This window comes from Ooceraea biroi, chromosome 6 (genome assembly GCF_003672135.1).
Source record: "Ooceraea biroi isolate clonal line C1 chromosome 6, Obir_v5.4, whole genome shotgun sequence".
Lineage (NCBI taxonomy): Eukaryota > Metazoa > Arthropoda > Insecta > Hymenoptera > Formicidae > Ooceraea > Ooceraea biroi.
The window spans coordinates 12302362-12324170 of NC_039511.1; the positions used below are offsets into that span (position 1 = coordinate 12302362).

A 21809-nucleotide genomic window follows, 5' to 3' on the forward strand; every position below is an offset into this window, starting at 1 on the left:
CCAGCAACCGACAAAGCAGCGCCAGCAAGATAGCAGTTCGCAAAAAAATAATTATAATATCAACTCAGCATCGTCGAGTTTGAAAATGACAGGACAAGTATTCGTCGCTTCTCTATTTTTCTGTTAAAAATGTATCTTAGAATAAGAAAACGTAACATCGCTATAAATTGTTACATCACTTGTTGCATTCGTTCCTAGACAGCTGTCAATTGAAATTACTGATTTATTGGACATATATTCAAGTTAACACAGATGTTATTAATTTTGAATTACATGAATACATTATTATTGGAATTATCATAAAACAAATTTCAACTATTTGGTCAGGTTATGCTATGAAGCAATCGAAAACACGTTTTCTGAAGGTAAATTGACAACGAAAGGGATGGTTTATATAAAATGTCGAAAAAAAGTAGATAAAATAGTCCGCGATTGTTGCCCGCGTTTACTCGTGCCTCAACCTAACGTCACTGAATTATTGAGAACAGGACAGGAATAATTGATCCAGTTTGTTCTGTAACGGCGGGATCAATACTACTCTCGAAAATGAACCGCCAACTCGCTCGTATGTCCGTTTTGCAAGGACGCGCGCCGCCAAAGTAGAGCAATATACATGATGGAAAGATTCAATTGCGATCATGGAAATAATTACATCAGCAGCAGGTGTAATTCTTCAGCAATTAGGCGGTTTAAATTGATAATATATAACGACATGCTCCACCTCATTTTCTATTAACACCCTTCACAACCAGATAGTCTGATCTCTTAGAATTTCCAATAAATAAAATAATAACTTGTTCAGACAATCTCTTTTGAAAAATTTACAGTGCTTTCAATATTGTCAAGGCTTCCTTTGAAATTATTTCTTTACGTCTCCGTGAATTCAATAATTTATAAAATGTTTCTTTTTAATGATGGACGATAATTAAGTCTTTACGTTCGATCGGTCATATTACTTATCGGAATTTGGTCCTGTTGGGATTAAATTTGGCGTCGCAGTTATTAAATTGCAACTCGATTTCCGGATGATACTTGCTCGCAATGTTGCGATCGTGAAACAAGCACAGGGATGTCCTGCATGGTTGATACTGATTGTCGCATGCAGACGAGAGCTCCCGCGAAGGTTAATTGCGATTTATGCAACAATATTGTTGCAGCGCGCCGTGCACTTAGGGCACTGTTTTTACCGGTTAGCAAATATCGATAGGATGCGAGGCGTGCCAAATGGTCGTGTTACCGGACGCTTCTGTTTTTCGTGACAGCAATTAATATGTGTCGAGCGGAAGCCTGGCCGAATTTTTTCTCACGTTATTTCATAAATATTCAATTCTGAATATTTCGAGATTGAGAAAGTGCAGCAATGTGTGGGAAGCTAACATATTCGGATCACTCAGCTCAGAAACAAAGTAAATTCTGAAACTTTATCATTTTTATAATATCAAATTTCGATTAACAACAAAAAATCTATTGATTTCTATATTTCTAATTTTGTTGTGCATGTGGAAGGCAAAAATTCAATATGCGCGCTTACAACATATCGAACTTCTGCAAAATGTGTAAGCGAAATAATAGCAGTAATAATATCGAAAAATATTATTCCATCTAAAAAAAAAGGAAAAATGACTTCTAAAAAGATGATAAAAAACTTAATTTTCAAATACTATACACTCAAAACTTGTGCTAAAGGAATATAAGAGATCTTTGGCCACGTGAAAAGGGCTTATTCAACGAAATGGCGAGTTTGGATTCGATGTTCTAGTTTTCCACGGATCAAATATCACGCTAAGAAGAATATCCCTGTAAGAGAATATAGAAGGGCGGACTATAGCCAGAAACTGCTGGTGGCGCAATAGAGTTCGCAGAAAGATCTTGATCCTTGCTAATTGAAGTAACGAGCATGAGCTACGAACGCAGTCAGTCGAGTATCCACGGTAACCAGCACGAAAGAACGAGTATTTGTTTCACTAACGTACGTAAGAGCGAAATAAATTATTCTCAAAGAGTTTCGAAGATTTATTAAGAAATACTAATTTTATCTTGACCCTAGTTAAGACAAAGAGCAGAAACTTATCGAATTCTTATATTGCTCGCTGATAATCCGCCTCGTTAATTATGTACATTTCCAATGATGTTCGACATCGTTAGCTGACATCGATACAACTCGCGTCGATATCATAAAAGACAGGATGTTGAACCGAAATGATAGACGAAGCGAAATATAAAATCCTTTACTTTGTAATTTAATAATTGTGCTAATAAATAACACTTCAATTTATTCAGAGAATGTCATAGTCGATTATTTATTAGCATGTCAGTTCCAGTGACGTATACTTCAGTAATTACCGCAAAATGGTACGCTGAGACGGACTTATCCGCTGAAAATATCTAACGCATGCTGCAAATGGCCGATTGACCAGGAATCGAGAGTACCTATGTACATATAGCCGGTCAGTCGGCAGGCGCCAACGAAAGGGAGGCGAAGTGAACATTAAAAATAATTGACCTTCGATTCCAGATCGACAGGCAGGCAGCAACGCGACACCGTCGGCCATCGCGTCGCGAGGCCGTTCCATTATTTTCCCTTTTCACGAGAGATATAAACTCTTTCGAATGCTATCGGGCTGCGCACGAGGCTCTCGCCACGCACAGATTCACAGGCACACGTTCCACGGAAGAAATCACTCGGCTGCGATGCACCCTTGACTGAAACAATTCGATACCATCGAGTCCAGAAACACCGGCGAAATATCAATCCTCTTTTGCTCTCGTTTTAACGATGTACTCGCGTGATATAATCTTCAACGATCTACTCTCAACCCTGGAATGCGCATTTGCCTTTCAGTTTATTACACACATGGAAGTAAACACTTTACCCTTTAATAGGTAATGCTAGAATGTATAGTCCAAACGGACAATCTTGGAAAATTTGTGCATTGCCGAACACTCGTGTAATAAAAACGTCAGGAGCGACGTTATGTATTGCATTGGAGTAATCTCATTCTAATCATGAAGTCTTGTTCATAGATGGACTGAAATACAAACTTAAATTTTTTACCTTTGATTAAACTGATGTGTAATTTTGTATATATTAATAGTTGTATTTTATTTTTATATTAATATTTCAGACGTCTGTCGACTTTTAGTTGTGGTAAATTTGATGAAATTTATATATAATATTATAATTAATATATATATATATATATATATATATATATATATTGTATACATTTTTGTAATTTATTATGATTAATCACTTACGAGACCGTCGCATTGTCATTTAGTAACGATAGTAAATGGTCATGAAATTATTGTCAATAATGCAATCATGCGCAAGTCAGACTGCCGTCGTTCATCCCTTAATCTGTATAGCTGTAAAAGGCATTATATCTTCAGGAGTTTGCACAGATTATCTAAGATTACCATTCTCGTCTCACACCGTCTATTCATAGCCATATGTAAGCCATCTTGAATTATCGGATGCCATCATGCAACCGCTAATAATGGTATTCGATAACGCGCGAAACACTCGGACGGCAAACCCCGCTGACTCAGACTGACCGATCGATTCAAGCGTACTGACAAAACATCACGCTCGCAATCATTCCTGACGAAGACTACCCTGAGACCGCTATCGGTGCCATTGTCCTCGAATTTACACATCTCGAACACCTCCGTCGCACGTCAATACAAAAACATTTTACTTATTCGCAGATCGATAAAGACTCGCAACATCTTTCTGTAGTCTAAACAAAACTGTACCGTCCCGTCCGCACAGTCGAGATGTGCGAGTCGGATTTTCGCGTTTTCCTGATCATCTCATCGACAATACAAACGAGTGCCAGAACTGCTATTTTAAATATCGCCATTTCAGGCCACGTGGATCACCATTCTTCCAATCTGTAAGGCAAAACGGACAGCGACGTTTTGAGATCAAGTTGAGAGGAGAATTATCCCCGGCAATGCATAAGGGTGTAAGACAGTAACGTGTTTGTCTCCTGGCAAAACAGTTTCTACGTGCATACTGTGGGGCGTCGTCTCCCTGCCGGATCGTTACTCGAAAACCGACTCCTGCCGCCGGCTCCTGAACGACGGCACCAGCCAAAAAGCTACGAACCCCATGACGACCGTCGCGGCGCCCAGCCGGCGTCATCGCCACCCCCACTCCATCCCGGCTGCCACCCCAGCAGAGCGGTACCCGGGCATCCCTCCGAGCACGCGGGAGAGGGTGGCGTCAGAATGTTGCGGAGTGAACGCCGAGGAGAACAGCGTCGAGGGGAAACATTGCGGAGAGAAGCGGGCGTCCCCAGTGACGTCACGTCAGCGCCATTTCGTCCGGTGACGTCAGCCCGACGACGACGACGACGACGACGAAGATGACTGTCGGTTGCGTAGCTACTCTCTCTCTCCCTCTGGTCTTCTCACCTTGTACTTGTATGTCGCACGTGTGACCGATGGTATGTGCATCGCCACATGTGACGGTTGTACATGTGCGCGTGTATCTAGGAAGGTACATAATCACTCGGACGAGCTTGCGAAACGTGGATAGATTAGTCCTTTCCTACGATTCGATGCAATTCCGAAGCGTACTGCTGCCTATTCCTTCCTGCATCAGTCTTGGAGATTGCAGCATTCGTTTCGTCTTACTTTCATTCTTGAGATGCTTATTGAGAGAAGGAGACAAGTCAAAAATAAGTCGCAATATGGTATCATGTGTACACATATTCAATTAGTGAGCTCTATGTAATAAAAAATTTAGAATTTCTATAAAAAAAGGACACGGTGTTATATTTGTAGCGAAAATAGCAGCACAACTATTACTCTCTCGCCGAAACGTCAAGCAATTCTTGATTTAATTGCTAATTTTATTTCCGTTTCTCATTGTTCCTCATTAATCAAATAACATCGATTTATATACCCTATATAAAAACATTTCCTTCTTCGCTGCATATCAAGAAAAGTTATTTTCAGAATCATGAATTTCCGTACGATAGATGGGTTTCTTCTTCACTGTACACGAAGCTACGGAAATTTATTATTCTTAAGCGTTTTAACCAACTGTTCGCAATAAACGCAAGGCTACACTGACCGGCGGAAAGACAGATCGGTATCCTAATGGGTTAATTGTGTCGGACTGAACTCATTCTCTGGCTAGTCAGTCCCACAGTTCCAATTCAAGCTCCTTGCCTGGACATACGACCTTCCCGTGCACAAACTTTGTCCCGATCTGATTACGTATAGTGCAGCTTGAGTACAAATACGACGGAAGCAAATGCTCTTAACGGAAACTGCAAGCAAATACAGTTACGCTAAGGTAAAAGCGCGAAGCAACACTACCGCCTATATTTCGCATGAACAAACTCTCATTAATTATTTTCCTTGCAGCAAAATTTAATTGCAGGCTCTCACCGCTTTTTTTTAACTTCTCCCAAATTCCCATCCTCGTGTATGGATCTCTAATTATTTTCTCCTCGCAGTTCATTAATACAGCGTCCATTTAAAATTAAATATCCATTAAAATTTTGTTCTCCACTTATACGATCGAAAATTGTTTTGCGATAAATCCTGTTGTTTTCAACTGCCAGTTTTGATTTGGCAATTTTTGCCATTCTGCATTCTCATTGAAGAGTATCCGCGTTTTATTAAGCGAAAGTCATTATTCTGTAAAACCGGTACATTCGTGAATTTATGGACACTACTATACATGTGTACTTTCGGGCATGCAGGTCGAGGTATGTCGACAAAATGCCTCTGGGTTCGAACGCGTCTGGATCATGACCAGATTGAGTGGCACGCCGCGCTCGATTTGACATCCAATGATTAATATAAATTGGGAGTATTGGACCCAACAGATAGAAGGTAGCAGAGCGCGAAAGGGTAGCAGAACGCGAGGTAGAATCATTTTGCATTGCTTCGGATATTTATATTCCAGAAAACAAATAAACTAGTAATTGATACGATAAAGAAAAGCAATTGACTTCCTCCCATTTATAACTGATATTTTATCCCTATATTATTTCTTTTCCCTTAGCAACGGTAATATCGAGTTTGCGAATGACACTGATGCGCTTGATATTGACACAAGACTGAAAAAGAGAGAGAAAGGGACAGAGGGACAGAGTATCGTTCGCGATTATGCATGATATCGTTACACAATATCACAGACGAAACAAAATAAAAAATAAATAAAGAAACCATATCTAAAAAAATAATTAATAAAATGGTTTGCATATTTGGCAAATACAGATTCAAACGTATCCACATCGATATGTCATAGCGGGACGCTTGACTTTAATTGAAATTTCCGTTTTCGATAGCGTGGGCTGCGTTAAGACCTTTCATTGACGGCAGCGATAGCTGGAAACAGGCGGTAATTGACGGGAGCATGCTGGAAGCAGAGCGATTTCCAGAGCGCGGCCGAAAGTTCCGCTCGACAAATCCCCGGAAGGTCCGCCAAAAATATCCGTCCCGCGGGCGCGGCAGAATCGTAAGTGGAACAAGAACGACGTCGCGAGAGTGTAGCGTGACATCCATGATGGGGTCGCAGCAGAGAGCTGGACGATAAATTATCCATCGGGGATGAAACGGCGCGAGAAAACGCGCGGGACGTCGCGTCGCGGGAAATTTACTCGCGAATCGCACTTTATCTCCGGCACGAAAGATCTCCGCTTTACTGATATATATTTACTTTCCACGCGAGAATATACGCGTCCTCTTTCTTCTTGTGCGTTTTCTGCTTATTTTCCGGCTCTGAAGTACCTGCATACTTTAAGCTCGTAAGAAAGAAGCACGATAACTACACGAGAACGCAGTTATACCGCTTTCTCGTATCTTCTGATGAATGAGTTAGCCGAGCTGGGAGATAAGGATCAAAAAAGAAAACGGAGCTGAAAATCAGATTATTGCTAAAAGATCTTGCGCGTGTAGCAATTCCTGCTAAGCGCGCGCATATTCTTATCTGCTTCCGCTGCGTTATTTTTCAATGATGCAATTTTAACGATGTGGTATACAACATTTATTACCTGGAATTATATGATTCAATTATATGGAATATTTATTCAACGAGTTCACTAATGAAATATATATTACTTTCAGCAATATTAAAAGGATAATGACATAATAAAATCTATAACCAGACAATACAAATTCGGTGATAGTTGAGACAGTCTCAATGTAAACGTACCGAGCACCGTTATTTCCGTTCTCTTAAATTAAAATTTCCGATGCCAACAAATCTCACGAGTGCACGCGTGCAAATTTTTGATTGCGAATGCAAGCTAAAAACGCTCGCTAATAACAAGTGAGCCTATCATCGAGCATCCAACTGACACGACTGACGTAACTCGACGTTTTCTGGAGGTAAATAGATCGAAAGGTAATTTCGCTGGAGCATGTAGGCGGCTATTATGGCTGGATACCTCTCCTCTGTTGACCTTCCACCTTCTTCCACCCTCTTTCGTATACTTGCCCGCGCCCTCTGTATTTACACACGGCTCTCACGCGCGAACAATGCTATTAGCGCTATTTATGAGCTCGTGGGCTCGCATTAGGCTCGTTTACATGACCCCCGGTCTGCTAATTGCGCGACAGTTTCCACTCCGTTGATTCCTGCCAGTAACCACTCAATATTCCCCCTACTGCATGCTCTCTCTCTGTTATTTGTTAATAAGTATTAAACATTTTACGCACATCGAGAATGCGTGTCTGGGATAAATATCAAATTTTAAATTTTCATTAAAATTGAAAAAAATATTTTAATTTAATTTAGTTCATGTTTTACGTTATATTTTAAGAAAATTATACACCTATGTGTTGAGTGTGTGTGTGTGTGTGTGTGTGTGTTTTAAAGAAAGTATTAGCTTTGAAAGTTGTAATACTATTTGTTAATTTTACATGATATAATTTTTATTCTTAAACTTTTTTCGGATCCAAGTGAGTTTCAGTAAAATCAAGCCGATTGATTTTTGTAAATCATCAAATAACGAAATGTTTAGTAAGCTTTACAAGATGTCTCTCAATATTTTACATTTCAATATTTTGCACATTTGCGCGTGAACGAATATAGAAAAGTTCACAAAGAGAGTTCAGTTGCGGACAGAAGAAAGAGTCACGATGTTTTCACGAGTAACGGCCGAGCAAATATTTGCGTCGACCTGACCGTGCAAGCGGATCGTAAATTGCGGAGATCGGGAGATCGCGGCCAGTCGCAATCAGGACGTTTTTCTTCTGATCGTTGAATCAATTGACTGCCACATCGCGACCGGACGATCCGAGGCTTCGCTCACCGACAATCCGCATGAGTCACACAGGTCGAAATCATACAAGCGCATCAATTGCATCGGCTAAAAAGGACAGATTGAAATGTACGCAGTTGTGGAATGTGCGATTTCGATCAATTCCTTTTTTTTCTGTAATTCTCCACTCTGTATATGACGTCAACTGTAAATTATAAAAAACATACTATCAAGAGAAAACATCTTTTCTTGCAAAAATATATCGTAAAGGATTTTATTTTAATAAATGATAATTAAGGAAATATTACATAAGTTTACAATCTTTCTATCTCTCTCACAAATACAATTTATAAGAAAATTTATGCTTTTCTTTACGCAGAAAGAATCCGAGACAAAGGACATTAAAGAAAACTCGGTCAGCTGTGAGTCTTGACCGGCGATATAAAATCGCCGTCTACATGAAAGTGGCGCCGACGTACGAGAGCACTGTTTCAAGAGAAGGTCCGGGGAATCTATCTGGAACAAGGTTCGTTCCGCGCAAAATTAACGAAGCCAACACCGTGGAAGCCGACGAGGGAGAGACGCGCGTCGCGTTGGCAGGCTCTCAAGCGGTCGGATCCCGCGTCGGATGACACGCGAGGCGGCTGCGTGTGTGAGTCGTGAGGGGTTGTAAGACCGGGATTGGGGTTGAAGTAGCGGGAGGGTGTGTGTGCCGCAAACATATGCGAACGCCTGGCGCCTGCGAGCGCCGCGACGAAACGCGCATCGATGGTTTTAGTAGCGTAGTTAGAATTTACGGTACCTTACGCGAAGCCCGCCGATACCGGCGTGTGTGGTGCCAGGGTTTTCAGAATTTCACGAAAACAGGGTTTTCAGTTTTCCCGAAAACGTGATCAACTATCTCGCACGGCCCTATTATGCGTCCATTGTACGACGCAACCGCTCGTCCGCGATGTTATAATGATAAGGCAAGGAAACAAGTACCTACAAACCCGCCGGAGAAACAACTTGAAGAGGCCACGGTAATCCGGCATGGCCAGCGATATCCTGCGCGACGCTTTGGATCAATAGATCCGCCACTGAATTCACCGGCGACTTCCTTCGCGAGGGAGACAACGACGAGAGTAAGTAGCGAGGGATCCGATATCCGAGACGTCTGACTCGACACTGATGCTACTACCCGCCGCAAGCGCGAATAGTGGATGCAACTGGCATTCCGGACGCATTCCGGACGCATCTCGTGGCTGACGAATTGGGATTTTCCACTTATTCCTCGTACGAAGAATGAGTCTTCTCTCTTGCTTGAATGGCGAGAGGTCAAGAGTATGAAGCAATCAAGGGTTCCCGCGAATTGCACAATCGGCAACGTCGTTATGACAAATTTATTGAGAGTGTTGTATAATATTGTATAATAATCGTCACGCAATAAGTGGCACGTTTTCACGGAAGCGAGAAACTAATTAATTAACATTGATGCATCAGTTGTTCCGCGAACTTGTCGATACACATCGCGCGATGATAGTTATCAATGAATGGCCGGCACACGCGATAAACGAAAGCGTAAGCGAGTCGAAGCTTTCCGAGAAGAGCTGCGAGCTTTCATTGATACTGGGACCAGATTAGGGACGGCATGCTCGGCGTTTCCTCGAAACGAGCCTCGAAATTGGGACATACGGATTTTATTATGTACTACATATATATATATATATATATATATATATATATATATATATATGTACATATATGACGTGTGCATTTCGGAGAATCCCGGAGCTTTTGAGTCAATGAGCGAATAAAGTCATTGTTCTGTGAATCGCCACGGCAAGCTGAATAAAACCTTGTAAAACCTGTAACCCCCAAGCGTGTCTCACCCCTTTCGATTCACTAAAGTCACATGTTCCTGACATTTACGGAGTAACTCGACTAGATTAATTTCTAGGAACGTTTTAAACATGTTGCTATGTTCCTTAACTGTGGCGGTGACATTTCGCGGGTGTTCCCCAGTGTGTCGTAAAGTTTCTGTCGACTAGACAGATGATAGGTATCATTATAAAATTAGCACGGAAATTAACTAGGAAGCATCTGGGAAAATCTATCTATAAATCTTGTGTAAATTATAATTGAATATAAATTAAATCATTGTTCTTTCAAAGAACATATGTCTTCCGAAATTTTTTATTGATTAAAATGGAAACTTATCTTAATAACAAACTAATCTACTTTCATCTGTTTAATTTGATGTAATTTGCTATTTTATTTTCAAGGTTTCCTTCGCATTCTAAATGAAGTATTTGTAGCGATATTGGTCAAAACGTTCTGGGAATTTTGCAGCTCGCATTTTGTACGTAGGATCAATAATATATTGTTGCCATTCTTCGTCGTATCCCATTTATTATTATGTATAGTTCCATAAATTGTCGATTAAACGAACGTAACGACAAAATTCTGAATATTTATTGTGATTTATCAAATATTCCAGCAGCGGAACATACAAATAAAATGCTCCAGAAAGCTTATGTAAAAAGTTACATAAATGAAATATATAAATTTGATGAATATATTGAAATAAATATATGTGTATATTTATGATATTAAGTGGCTATTGTAATAATTCAAGATATATAACGGAATTATCTAACAGCCAATGATTTATGTTCTATGAAGACGTATTCAGCAAATAAATTCATAATGAAATAATAATTTATATCAAATTTAATGGAATGGATCATCTTTAATCATGATACGTGAACCTTTACTGTTAGAAATTCAGGTAAGTGAAATATTTAGCTTGTTTTAAACTTTGATGACATTGAATAAATTTTACGAATAAATAAACAACAAATTTTATTTTTCAGGAAATTCGAATAATCTATCTGCGCGCGCACGGACGGAAATTTAATTCCAGATTTAATTACAAAGATATTCGTTGGAAATTAAAGAGAGTTTTAAACTATTATAGAATGATAAAAGTTTCCGCATTTTCGTTAAACCAAAGTTAACTCGAAACCTTTTCGTGGAAACATTTTTCTTTACTGGATCACATTTTATGTGCAGTTACAGATAATACGTAGCAATGTAATATTTATCAGTATGTGTGTGTGTGTATGATGGTGAGTGTAGTTGTATTATTTTTTATTATTATACTTGAATATTCTTCATATTACATATCGCTTTTCATTACTTTACATTATTATCTTTATACTTTTATTTCCTAAACGTAATATGCAATTTCCTATCAATTTAAACAATATCGGTATAAGCCAAGTGACGAGCCCCGCGATTTCAGAGGTTCAAGGGCTTTGTCTGATGACATGTGCCGATGCCATTCAAATCCTGGACGCCGTCCATCACCGAGATCGACTCAAGTGCCTCGAGTGATATCAGTCGAGAATCGGAGATACGAGCCGCAATGAAAACGCGCAGCCTCACCGAATTAATCTATTAATCAGCGGTGTCGTTATCTCGTTACGATAAATCCCCGCGGGCGACACGACGTCGCACGAATCTCTACGCGCCGATCTCGCTACGCGTAGACAGATTTCCGCTCGATGCGCCGCGTGCGATCCTTGAACTATAACATTTCGGTGGGAAACAATGTAGCTTGCATCCGACCTCGAGTTGTCCGTGATAACTGAAGACGAAAAATATCCATCTTCATAGAGCATACACATTAGTTGTTAGATAACTATATGTATATATATCCTGAATTATTGAATCTCTACTATAAATAGTCATTTACCAGCATAAATAGATGTACCTGTTTATTCAGATATATTTATCTAAATTTATATATTTTATTTACGTAACTTCTAAAACGCTTGGTTCATGCTCAATCACACATGCATTGAGCATTAACTGAGAATTACAGAGCTTTACGTGACGCGCGCAATTTCCATGGTAACGTTTTTACTCGCTTTAATTGCATTGTTGTCATGCATACGACAAGTTACGTCCTTTGCGTACAATATCCTGCATTGACCATCTCTAATATCGGCTCTAATATCGGAAGTCCTTGTATCCAAATCCCTAATAAATAGGCATTTGGAATTTTTAATTCTGTTGAAGAAGCATACACGAAGGTTCCGTCCCTCGAACGGAAATCTCGGAGCAGGGCCTACAATCTGGTCCCATTGCCATGACACCCTTCTCCATTGGAGTATTTATCGTACGACGAGCAGCTCATTTCCTTACGTCGCTCCGGGTTTAATAAATCAGAGAAGACGCCCTTGTCAATGGTAAGGTCAGTCGGGGCGACTTTGCGTCTCCAGCATTTGCCAAGTGGTACGAGACACGACGGATATAGAAAACGAGAAAGAGAGAAGGAGGGATTATATAAAAGAAGGGGAAAGGAAGGTTGAAGTCCCTCTTCCTCTTTCTCTACATCTTCTCTTTCCCTCGGACATACGCAGAGAAAGAGAGTAAGAGAGGGGGGGGGGAGGAAGAGAGAGCACGCACACACGCAGAAACATGCATACGCACACGTTGCTTGCTCAACAATGGTGGAGGTCACGAAAAAGTGGAGCAGACATTGGTCATCCGGAAAGTTTGAGATTTTCTGACTTGCAAGGGTAGATTTAGTCAGCATCGCAAACCGAAGATTAGGGATAACCAAGTGGAAGAAATTATCGTACTTCATAATTTTAGGATTATTTACTCTATTAGACAATAGTCGTATTTATATTTATTTCAGTACTTTATACTATTTCAGATGCGATGCACGTATGCAAAAACTGTTTAAAATATTGTATTAAAAATGAACCAGCAAATTTCAAAACAGAATTGACCGCATCAAATTTAAAATTAGAAATATTTGCATTAAAAATATACGTAGCAGTAACAGAATAACATTTTTAACCACGGTCATGCAAAACTGAATTTGTATAAAGCAATATTTCAAATGTAAAATAAAATATTAAGAACTATCAACAGTTTACAGTAACGTAGTTTTGTACGTCTTTGTAGCGCATTGATAAAAGTCTTATAAATAATAAATGTCTTTAAATTTTTCTAACGATTTACGTTTGTCCATATTTCAATCCGCCATTAATCTCGGGATCACAGAAACGAATGTTCGCTACGTGACATCCTCTTACGAGGATGCCGTACGATTTTCGCATCAAGATATACTTTCAGAGCGATGCTAGGATCTTTCCGCGGCCAACAATACACGCGGTAATTCATAAAGATACAGCTGCGAAAAGTTCATCCATACGCGTCCACCTACGCCTCTAAGTACCAGCCATCCGGTCAGATGCGGTCAAAAGTCACCCTGTTTGTTATCTGTGTATTTGATTATGAAGCTTTCACCTACGCTACGCCCGGAGGAAATGTCAAATCATGAAAAAGTCATATCGCCAATGTAAACCGCATTAATCGCATATGGCAAACTCTACACGAAAAATGTAGGCGTCTTCGAAATGTTTGGGAAACACACCGATTATTATTACATTTTATTTCTGGCAAAGTTAATTAGCGCACTCTACCTTTTAGTGCTCCCGCATTTTAATATACAATTATAAGAGAGTTCAAAGAGTTTCATTGTATATTAAAATGTAACTTTGTATTAATACTACCACGTGTGCTTCTTATGCTTAATTTTAATAGCTTCGAATTTTTTTACACTAATAATAAAAAATATTTAACTGAAAAGATATACATATATTTATTTCAAAAGCCGTTTTGCATTGCAAAAATGTACAATTATAAAATATTCTTGAAAATTTTATATAATATTAATACGTTTGTTATCGATGATAACATTTTTCATAGTATATTACCGTTCTTCATAAAAATTCGATTGTTTTTAATTAGCTAAATTAATTGCATTCATTATGATTTTCCTGTTTGGCACGTGACACTCATGTTTACCTAGAAACGACAATTGCGTTAGCCAAATTAAATGGCGCTAGCCAGTGTTGAAGACGTTAAAAGTAGGTTACGATCCACGAGTGATAACACGGCAGGCCCATAAAAGTGTCCTGGCCCTGCCTAACCCTAAGGGAATCCGTGAGCTTCATTACCTACGAAGGACTTTGAGGCGTGTGCACGTATAGCGCTTAAAATATATCTTCATAAAAAGCTCCATAAAAAAAGAAGATTTTCGTCTTATCGATCCAAAGATTAGACTTGGGGTGGCACGAAAAATGTCGTTAAAACAATTAAATTTACCGCGTGTTAGTAAAATATATTCTCTTTTGTATATCCGGAAATATTGTATTCTCTATATGAATAGGGTGAAAACGAAGGAAATATCCTTCTACGCAAAAAAAACTTGGATATAACAACTATAGCAGCAATATTGTGAAGAATTAGTAGAGTGAATTGAAATATATTTACTGAGACTAGAAAAGTCTACAGAAAATATTGTATTTTATACGCAACATTATCACGTTGTAGAAAGAATAGCTACAATTTTAACGTTAAACTATTTAAACTTTTTTTTCTTGATTTAACAATAAATTACTTTTGAACCACGTTGTACTGCTTGACGATCGTTAGAATTCCGAGAAATATGCTGCACTTCACAGCACATGTAATTAATAACAGCACGACTATAACGCTTTAAAAAGTTTACAAATTTGTTGTGAATAAATGTTTAAATAAACAGAAATAGATACCCAAAATTTTGTTCAAAATGATACTTTGCACAATATTGCAACTATTTATTATTACTACAACAATAAAGAAAAATTCAGAATTTTTATTTTTTATCATTATTTTTCACTAAATAAGTTTTTATAGTTCCAATAAACATTCCTTTTTTTCTAAGAACTTGGAGGAACTAATCGCAGAGCTAGCAAAGTCAAATTCCGTGATTTTAATTAACCGATTGCTATTTTATATTAAATCTCTTTTAATGTTTTTAAGGAATTTAAATAACTGCGTAACTCGTGAAAAACGCCACGCACAAGAGGCATTTCATTATATTAACTTTTTTCATAAATTCACATTTTTATAACGTTTGTAACTTGCTTTTTTATGACAGTCGCATTAAGTTCATAATGCTTTTTATTATACTTGTTTTAGCAGCATTCATTAAAATTATGTAATACGGCTTATCAGATGCGCCTATTATCAAACAGCCTGCAACGGCTGAAGGCAGCTACCCGGCGAAGCAGGTAGGTGACTATATATCTATTGATCGTTCATTCATGTGCCGCCCTTTCGTCCTCTTAGCCCCTCGTTGCACCATCGAGCGCGGTCCATCTCTCTCTCTCTCTCCCTCTTTCTCCCTTCCATCCATCCACCGCCATTTCCACCACCCTTGTTGCAAGCGACGTCCACCATCGCGATTCCATCGACGTCGACGTTGTTGTTACTGCCGCTGTCGTCGCCGCCTCCATCGTCGTCGTCAGTACCGGCTTTAAAAGTAACTAAGAGAAACAACCCCTCAAGACATCAAAAATAATGAGTGCATACGCATTTCAGCTGTGCTCATTCAAGTAAATAAGTACATCAGTCCCCTTTAATCGTCCCGCTGTAAGTAGCGTGTTGCATCTTTACAAGGTTTTTGATTATAAAAGAAAGCCTTTTCTCTCTTAGAAATACTATTTACTTTGTTATAATATTTACTTTGTTATAACGTTGTCTAAGAAATATTAGATAAAAGATGATAAATTATTAGCTCCTTTTAATCTCAAAAGTGAAACGTTTGATGAAACCCTGGGCTCTTTCTGGCAATCAATTAAATGTTGAATCTTTTTTCCGAAATATTATGAAGTGTATATTTTTGCATAATTCCTGAATTTTTTCAGATGAATATATAAATTTGACTTGAATCAGAAAGAAAGTTAAAGCATTGCATTGGAAAGTGTCGATATACTCGAAGCCGGCGTTGATCGCCATCTCAACCTACAGAGGGAGTTGGGTCTGCCAACTGAAAATCCATCCCTCGTAAGCTCCTCACACGTAGCGCTTACGTATCCCTCACTCCAACCAGCCTGCCAGCCCCGTAAAATCGACGAGCAGCCTGAATGACCGTGATTTACATCGATAAACACACCTCGAAAGCGCGCAATATTTTAGCCACCAATACTTCATCATGTTGTGAATGAAGTTATTTCGATCTCAATATAGAAGCAGCATTTTCTTTAATTTCAATATTTTCAGATTTTTAAATATCCTGAAAAAATTACAATTACCTTATTGTTAAATTTGTGTCTAGATAGATCCACAAGTTAAAAATTAATTGTTAATTTTTCGTGTAACAGTTGCGTCTCTAATTAAAGGAATCTTTGAGTGAGAAGTTTCCACAATTAACATCTTCGGAAAAATTCAATTAAAAAATAACATTAAGAAAATTGTTGAATTAAAAGTCAATAAAGCGTCAATGGCGCATAGTCGTATTTCCCTCGATGGAAATTATGGCGTGGAAATGATCGAATCGCGACACGACGATGAAAAGGGGGTCGACCGACGTTGCACCAGAAATTAATTTGTCACTTTCGCGAGCGTCGTGACGCGTCGCCTTCTAATCTCGTCGTCGGCGTCGCGCTCGCGAACGCGGATTGGCTTCCTTCGCGGACGAGCGATTTGGGGCCTGTGTAAAGCATCGAAGGGAGTGCTGGGCCGATCGATCGGATCGAGAGGTCGGATGGTACACGAGGGAACGCGATTACGCGAGAGACGAAACGAGCGACCGGCACGATCCGAGCCATCGTTCCATTGAAAATTACATAACTCTGGCGTTTACGTCGCAAAACAGCTAGGGCTGATAATCTAATAAATTAGTCTAGACAAAATAGAGGATGTAAAATTAAAATTTCACATAACTGTATTTTAACGAAATTGCTTAACACTCTGGAATAATGAAAACAAATAAAAATAAACATGTAATATAGCACGTGAGTAAAATTAGCCAAGATTTGAGAAAATAATTCTAGACACAAAATGAAGCAAATGAAATTTTTAAAAATATCAATAATAAACACGATACAACAGCGATATTTAATAAATAACTCTGAACAAAGTTGCAGAGAAAGTATATTAAAATTTGTTTATTAATATTTTACTAACAAAAAATACAACACGATACGATAATAAATAAGGCAATAAGTAAAGTAAATAACTACATGTCTAAATAAAAACATATAGAGGGATGTGTAATAAATTTTTAGTTCCTAATATTTCGCAGCAAACAATATTTTATATTATCAAATTAATAATCGAGATAATATTATACTTCGTCGGTCAATTACTCTAATCCTGTTTGACATTACATTTTGAAATCGATATACAAAAACTAGAGAAAATAAAGCTATAAAAATTCAAATCATTTATTGCCTTTACGAATAAAGCAAAATTAATATATCAGATAAGAATACGGCATAATTTACACACGCGTAATATTCAGACACGCAGCAGCACCGATGTAGAATTAATGTACTTATTTTCATTAAGCTAAAAACCTTTAATACTGTTATGGTGGCATGCACTATCATCACGACTAAACGGATTAAAGTTGTAGACTTTCCTTCATTGTAGCCCACAAAATTTAAAGTTTCATTTCTATTAAACATATATCAAAAGTATAATAATGACACACGTCATTAATATCTTAGTTGTTACAATGTAATGTCACTTTATCAACGGATAGATGTTCGAAAATGAAGTCATTACTGTGTTAAGAATTACAAGAAGGTTGAGAAATTGTAGTAATGTTGCGAGCAAGCACTCCCGAAAATAAGAACGACTGAATAATACAACCGCGAGTATCTGCAAGTAGCGTGATAACAGATGAAACATCGTTAGGACACACACGTAAATATCTCTTACAGAGAACGCAAAAACCAGAGCGTTTCGTGAAATACGAATGGACGATCTACAGCAGGCTCGTGCCTAGTGCTTTAATGAAAGCGATAAATACGCGTAAAACAGATTCCCACGGGATTAAAAGGGAACAACAATAACTCGAGGCCCAGTTTACGTTGTACGACTGCAATGTACATCATATGCAGAAGAATTAATTCCCTCTTACGCTAATTGAAAACTCAAACGTAAAAAACAACTGCACGCTACGTTTCCAGATAATTATTGCTTGTCGCGAACGATCGAATGCTATAAAATGCACCATTTGAGAAGCATAAAATTACCATAGGAATTATTTGTCTTCCTGCAAGACCGAAACGTGCCGGAAACGGTCGCAGTTATGTATCAGGATCATTCTTGTTACTCGCCTTAGACTCGACGAAACCGACGTTGGTTATACAATAAATACTTTCTCGGATGCTTCACTCTCGGAAAATTGGTTAACAAATTGCAATTACTTCATCGTGAAAACTCAAACTCATTAAATGAGCTTTTAGCACACAGACATAAGTTTCAATACAAGTGTATTTAATACACTTTAAATAATAAATAGTATCTGTATATCAATTATATTTCACTCTTCAATATAATGTAATTGCTCTATAATTAAGTGAACTCAATACATTACGCAAAGTTTCTTCTCGAAGGAGACTGTAGACATTCGAATCGCAACATGGAGAAATTAAAACCTATATCTCACATAAACATGATGAATATAAAATTTGCATATGTGCTTTCCTTAAAGTTACAAAAATGTTTGTAACGTTTTTGTTTGTAACGTTTTTGTTTGTAACGAGTTTTGTTTCTCACAATCCTCCTTATAGATTTTTATAATTAATCTCGTATTTAATGACCATGAAGAGCTAAGAAAATCCACAAGCAACAATGCGAAGCGAAATGGTGAGGAGCAACACACCAAAAGGGGGCGAGGGAGGAGGCCTTTCATATCTTTTATGAATACTCCAGAGGAGCATTCTGTATCGTTTAACTGCTCCGTTTTGTTTCATTGGAGAAGGCGACAAGAAAGTCCGACAGTTGACACGCTAAAAGCCTGATAGTAGGAGCAAAATAAACACGATTCGATTTAGAAAAAATGAGATAGAGATAAAAAGCTGGAGGATCATTGATTTAATTTTTCTGTATATCCATTTCTCTCAATTAATTAACGTAGTAATAGCACTGTCAAAAATAGAGGAGCGCAAAAGCGAAACAAACTAGAACAAAAAAGAACGACATTTTATTTTGAAAAGATATCTGAAAATGAAAGCTTTGTAGATTAATAATGAAAATGGAGGCAAGAGAACCACAAATGAGGAGAGAAAATATGTAGTATATGTGCTAAATAAAATATATGCTAGATAAAATAATCAGACAAAATAATAAGATAACCAGATAAAAATAAAGATGAAAATAGTCCACGTCCAATGATAAATATGAAATCTAAATTAACTTTCGACTTCCAAATTTCTGGTGTCGTTGATAATTGAGCGTACGTCGACACGAGTTTTCTAAAACATTTCGCATTTGCGTAATTGAATAACGCATTCTCGTAGAATGACTCAGACTGCATATTTTTGCATTAAACCGAGAAAAAGAGCGGAAAATATTACAATAAATTATTGAATTATGTAAATGCGCAACTTCGAACAATTACATTAACTGAAACACGCCTTTAATCCTCAACTATGCTCAAATTTGAATTTTAATATAACAGTCAACATGTGAGGAAGGAAACATTAACGCTATCTGTGGAAGTACGCCAAATCGTGGATTATTTCTTTCTGCTATTAAATATAAGTTAAGTAGTATAACATAAGTTTTTTAATCTATATCATTAATCAGCCATTTTTCCAAGATTCGTTGTATATTTTTGCCACCCTGTTAGAAACTGTACAAACATATTTCTTGCATAAATAACGAAATTTGAGAAATGTTATGTATAATAATTTGTTAGTATGGCAAATGTTAAATTCGATAAAAAGCTATATTTATTTTCATAAAATGTTTTAATGTTATCAGTTTATAAATAATATTTCTATAGATTTAACTCAATATAATGTTAAATCTATTTAACAAGTGTTTAAGGAAAAAAGCATTTCATTTTATTTCAACAAATTGTCCTAAAGAAACCTGAGCGGTTAAAACGATTCACGTCATCGCGACATCGCAGTCTCACGTTGGACCGGATTCACGTTGATTGCCGCCAGGACAAAATATCACGAAAATACGAGCATGGAGAGCACTGTGTCGCCCCCGTACACATATCCAATTGTTAAGGAAGCCAGCCGCGCCAAAGAGCACGCGTGGGTTAATGGGTGATTAAGCCGGTTTCACACGGACCATCATCAGTTTACAGATCCTCGTGTACAGTTACACAAATGTTTCAAATTATTTCAAATAGCAGCCACCCTGACGGTTCTAAATATTTCCGCGATCGATGGAAATAAAGCCCGTTTGACACGGATGATTTGGTGCGGACTACGTGGAGATGAAAGAGAAAAACGCGACGACAAATCGAAATTCCCAGCGCACAGTTGTAACCATGTTGCTCGTAAGTAGGGTGAATCTCCAGAATAATGTCCAGCTGTGATACCACGATCAAATAACAAACCATCATACGCGATCGTAGCGATATCAAGAAACATTATCACAAAACGTTGTCATAAGAGATCACGCGCAAACGCGATTAGATTGCTATTGCGGAAGGTAAACGTTAAACAGCGATTCGTGGGTGGCATAAAACCGGTACAGAGGAGAGAAAGAGAGAGAGAGAACCGAGTTTATGCGTGTAAAAATGTGTGTATGTGTGCACATACTTCGACGTCGAAGTGTACGCCGTGTGAAACCAGCTTAAAGGTCAAGCTTTAACCCAAACGTGGCCACCGCGATGGCCGAGAGATCCCAGCCAGCGAGGTAGCCGACAGATGAGCTCGTTGACGTCGTCATGAGGGATGTTTCGCGGGGGTGGTAAAATTACGCCGGATTCACGTCGGATCGCCGAGCGAGACGCGCCATGCCGAAATGAAAAGTAAAACGGCAGGGCGAAAGATAGTTAGGAGGACGGAGAACCGCTCCGTTTCGCTGGACTCACCTCTAGAGGGAGGCAGGGGCTGGATGCAGCCATGTTCCTACATGCGTTCGAGCCTCTGCCCCGGTGACGATCCCCTCTTCTTCGTGCTGAGGCACCACTTTACAGAAATGAGAGAAAAAAAGGTGGATACAGACGAATTGGCGAACTACACACTGCACACTCACGACGACACCCCGACGATCGACGTGCACTATGAACCAACCCCCCTTCTTCGAAACACCGGCGGGTGGTGCGGGCGGACGGGGGGGGGGGGGGCGGAAACGGGGAGGGGAAAATAACACCAACGTAGCACCTTTCGCACCCTCCTTTTTTTTCTTTCTACGCTCCTTCTTTCTCGTCCGGATTATTTTCTTGTTTCACGACAAACTAACGACACTCTCCGAAAGGGGTGAACAGAGGAACAGAAGAATGAAAGAGAGAAAAAGAGAGAAAGAGAATGAGTGAGCGAGTGGGAAAGAGAAAAGGACAGACAGAGAGCGAGAGAAAGAAAGAGAGAGAGAGAGAGAAAGAGAGAGAAGAGTGAAGAGAGGGGGGATCCTCTCTCCCGAGCCCTGAACTCTCTCGGATTCCTCGGAGCGGGCACCACAACCACCGGCGACGGCGGCGGCCACTACCTTCCTTTTCTTCTTCCTCGTCTTCCTCCTCCTCGTCCGCCGCCTCTCTTCTTCCTTTCCTTTTTC

The 21809-nt window shown here is 38.8% G+C and overlaps 1 protein-coding gene and 2 long non-coding RNA genes across 16 annotated transcripts in view; 1 reads left to right on the forward strand and 2 right to left on the reverse strand.

Annotated features, from left to right (window-relative positions):
- Positions 1-21809, reverse strand: part of LOC105285138 (voltage-dependent calcium channel type A subunit alpha-1) — a 155311-nt gene that overhangs the window by 57414 nt on the left and 76088 nt on the right. The window contains exon 2 of one of the 14 annotated variants that reach the window (XM_026970488.1): positions 21130-21226. The exons of the other annotated variants lie outside the window; for them this stretch is intronic. The gene's annotated coding sequence lies outside the window, so the exon portion shown is untranslated. The remainder of the gene's footprint in view (positions 1-21129; positions 21227-21809) is intronic. 14 annotated transcript variants of the gene reach the window in all.
- Positions 4941-9858, reverse strand: LOC105285136. The gene is made up of 2 exons (XR_895000.3): positions 9216-9858; positions 4941-8436 (listed from the first exon to the last, which is right to left on the reverse strand). It is a non-coding gene; the product is annotated as an uncharacterized LOC105285136 (long non-coding RNA).
- LOC105285137 lies at positions 10046-18738 on the forward strand. The gene is made up of 2 exons (XR_895001.2): positions 10046-15710; positions 15986-18738. It is a non-coding gene; the product is annotated as an uncharacterized LOC105285137 (long non-coding RNA).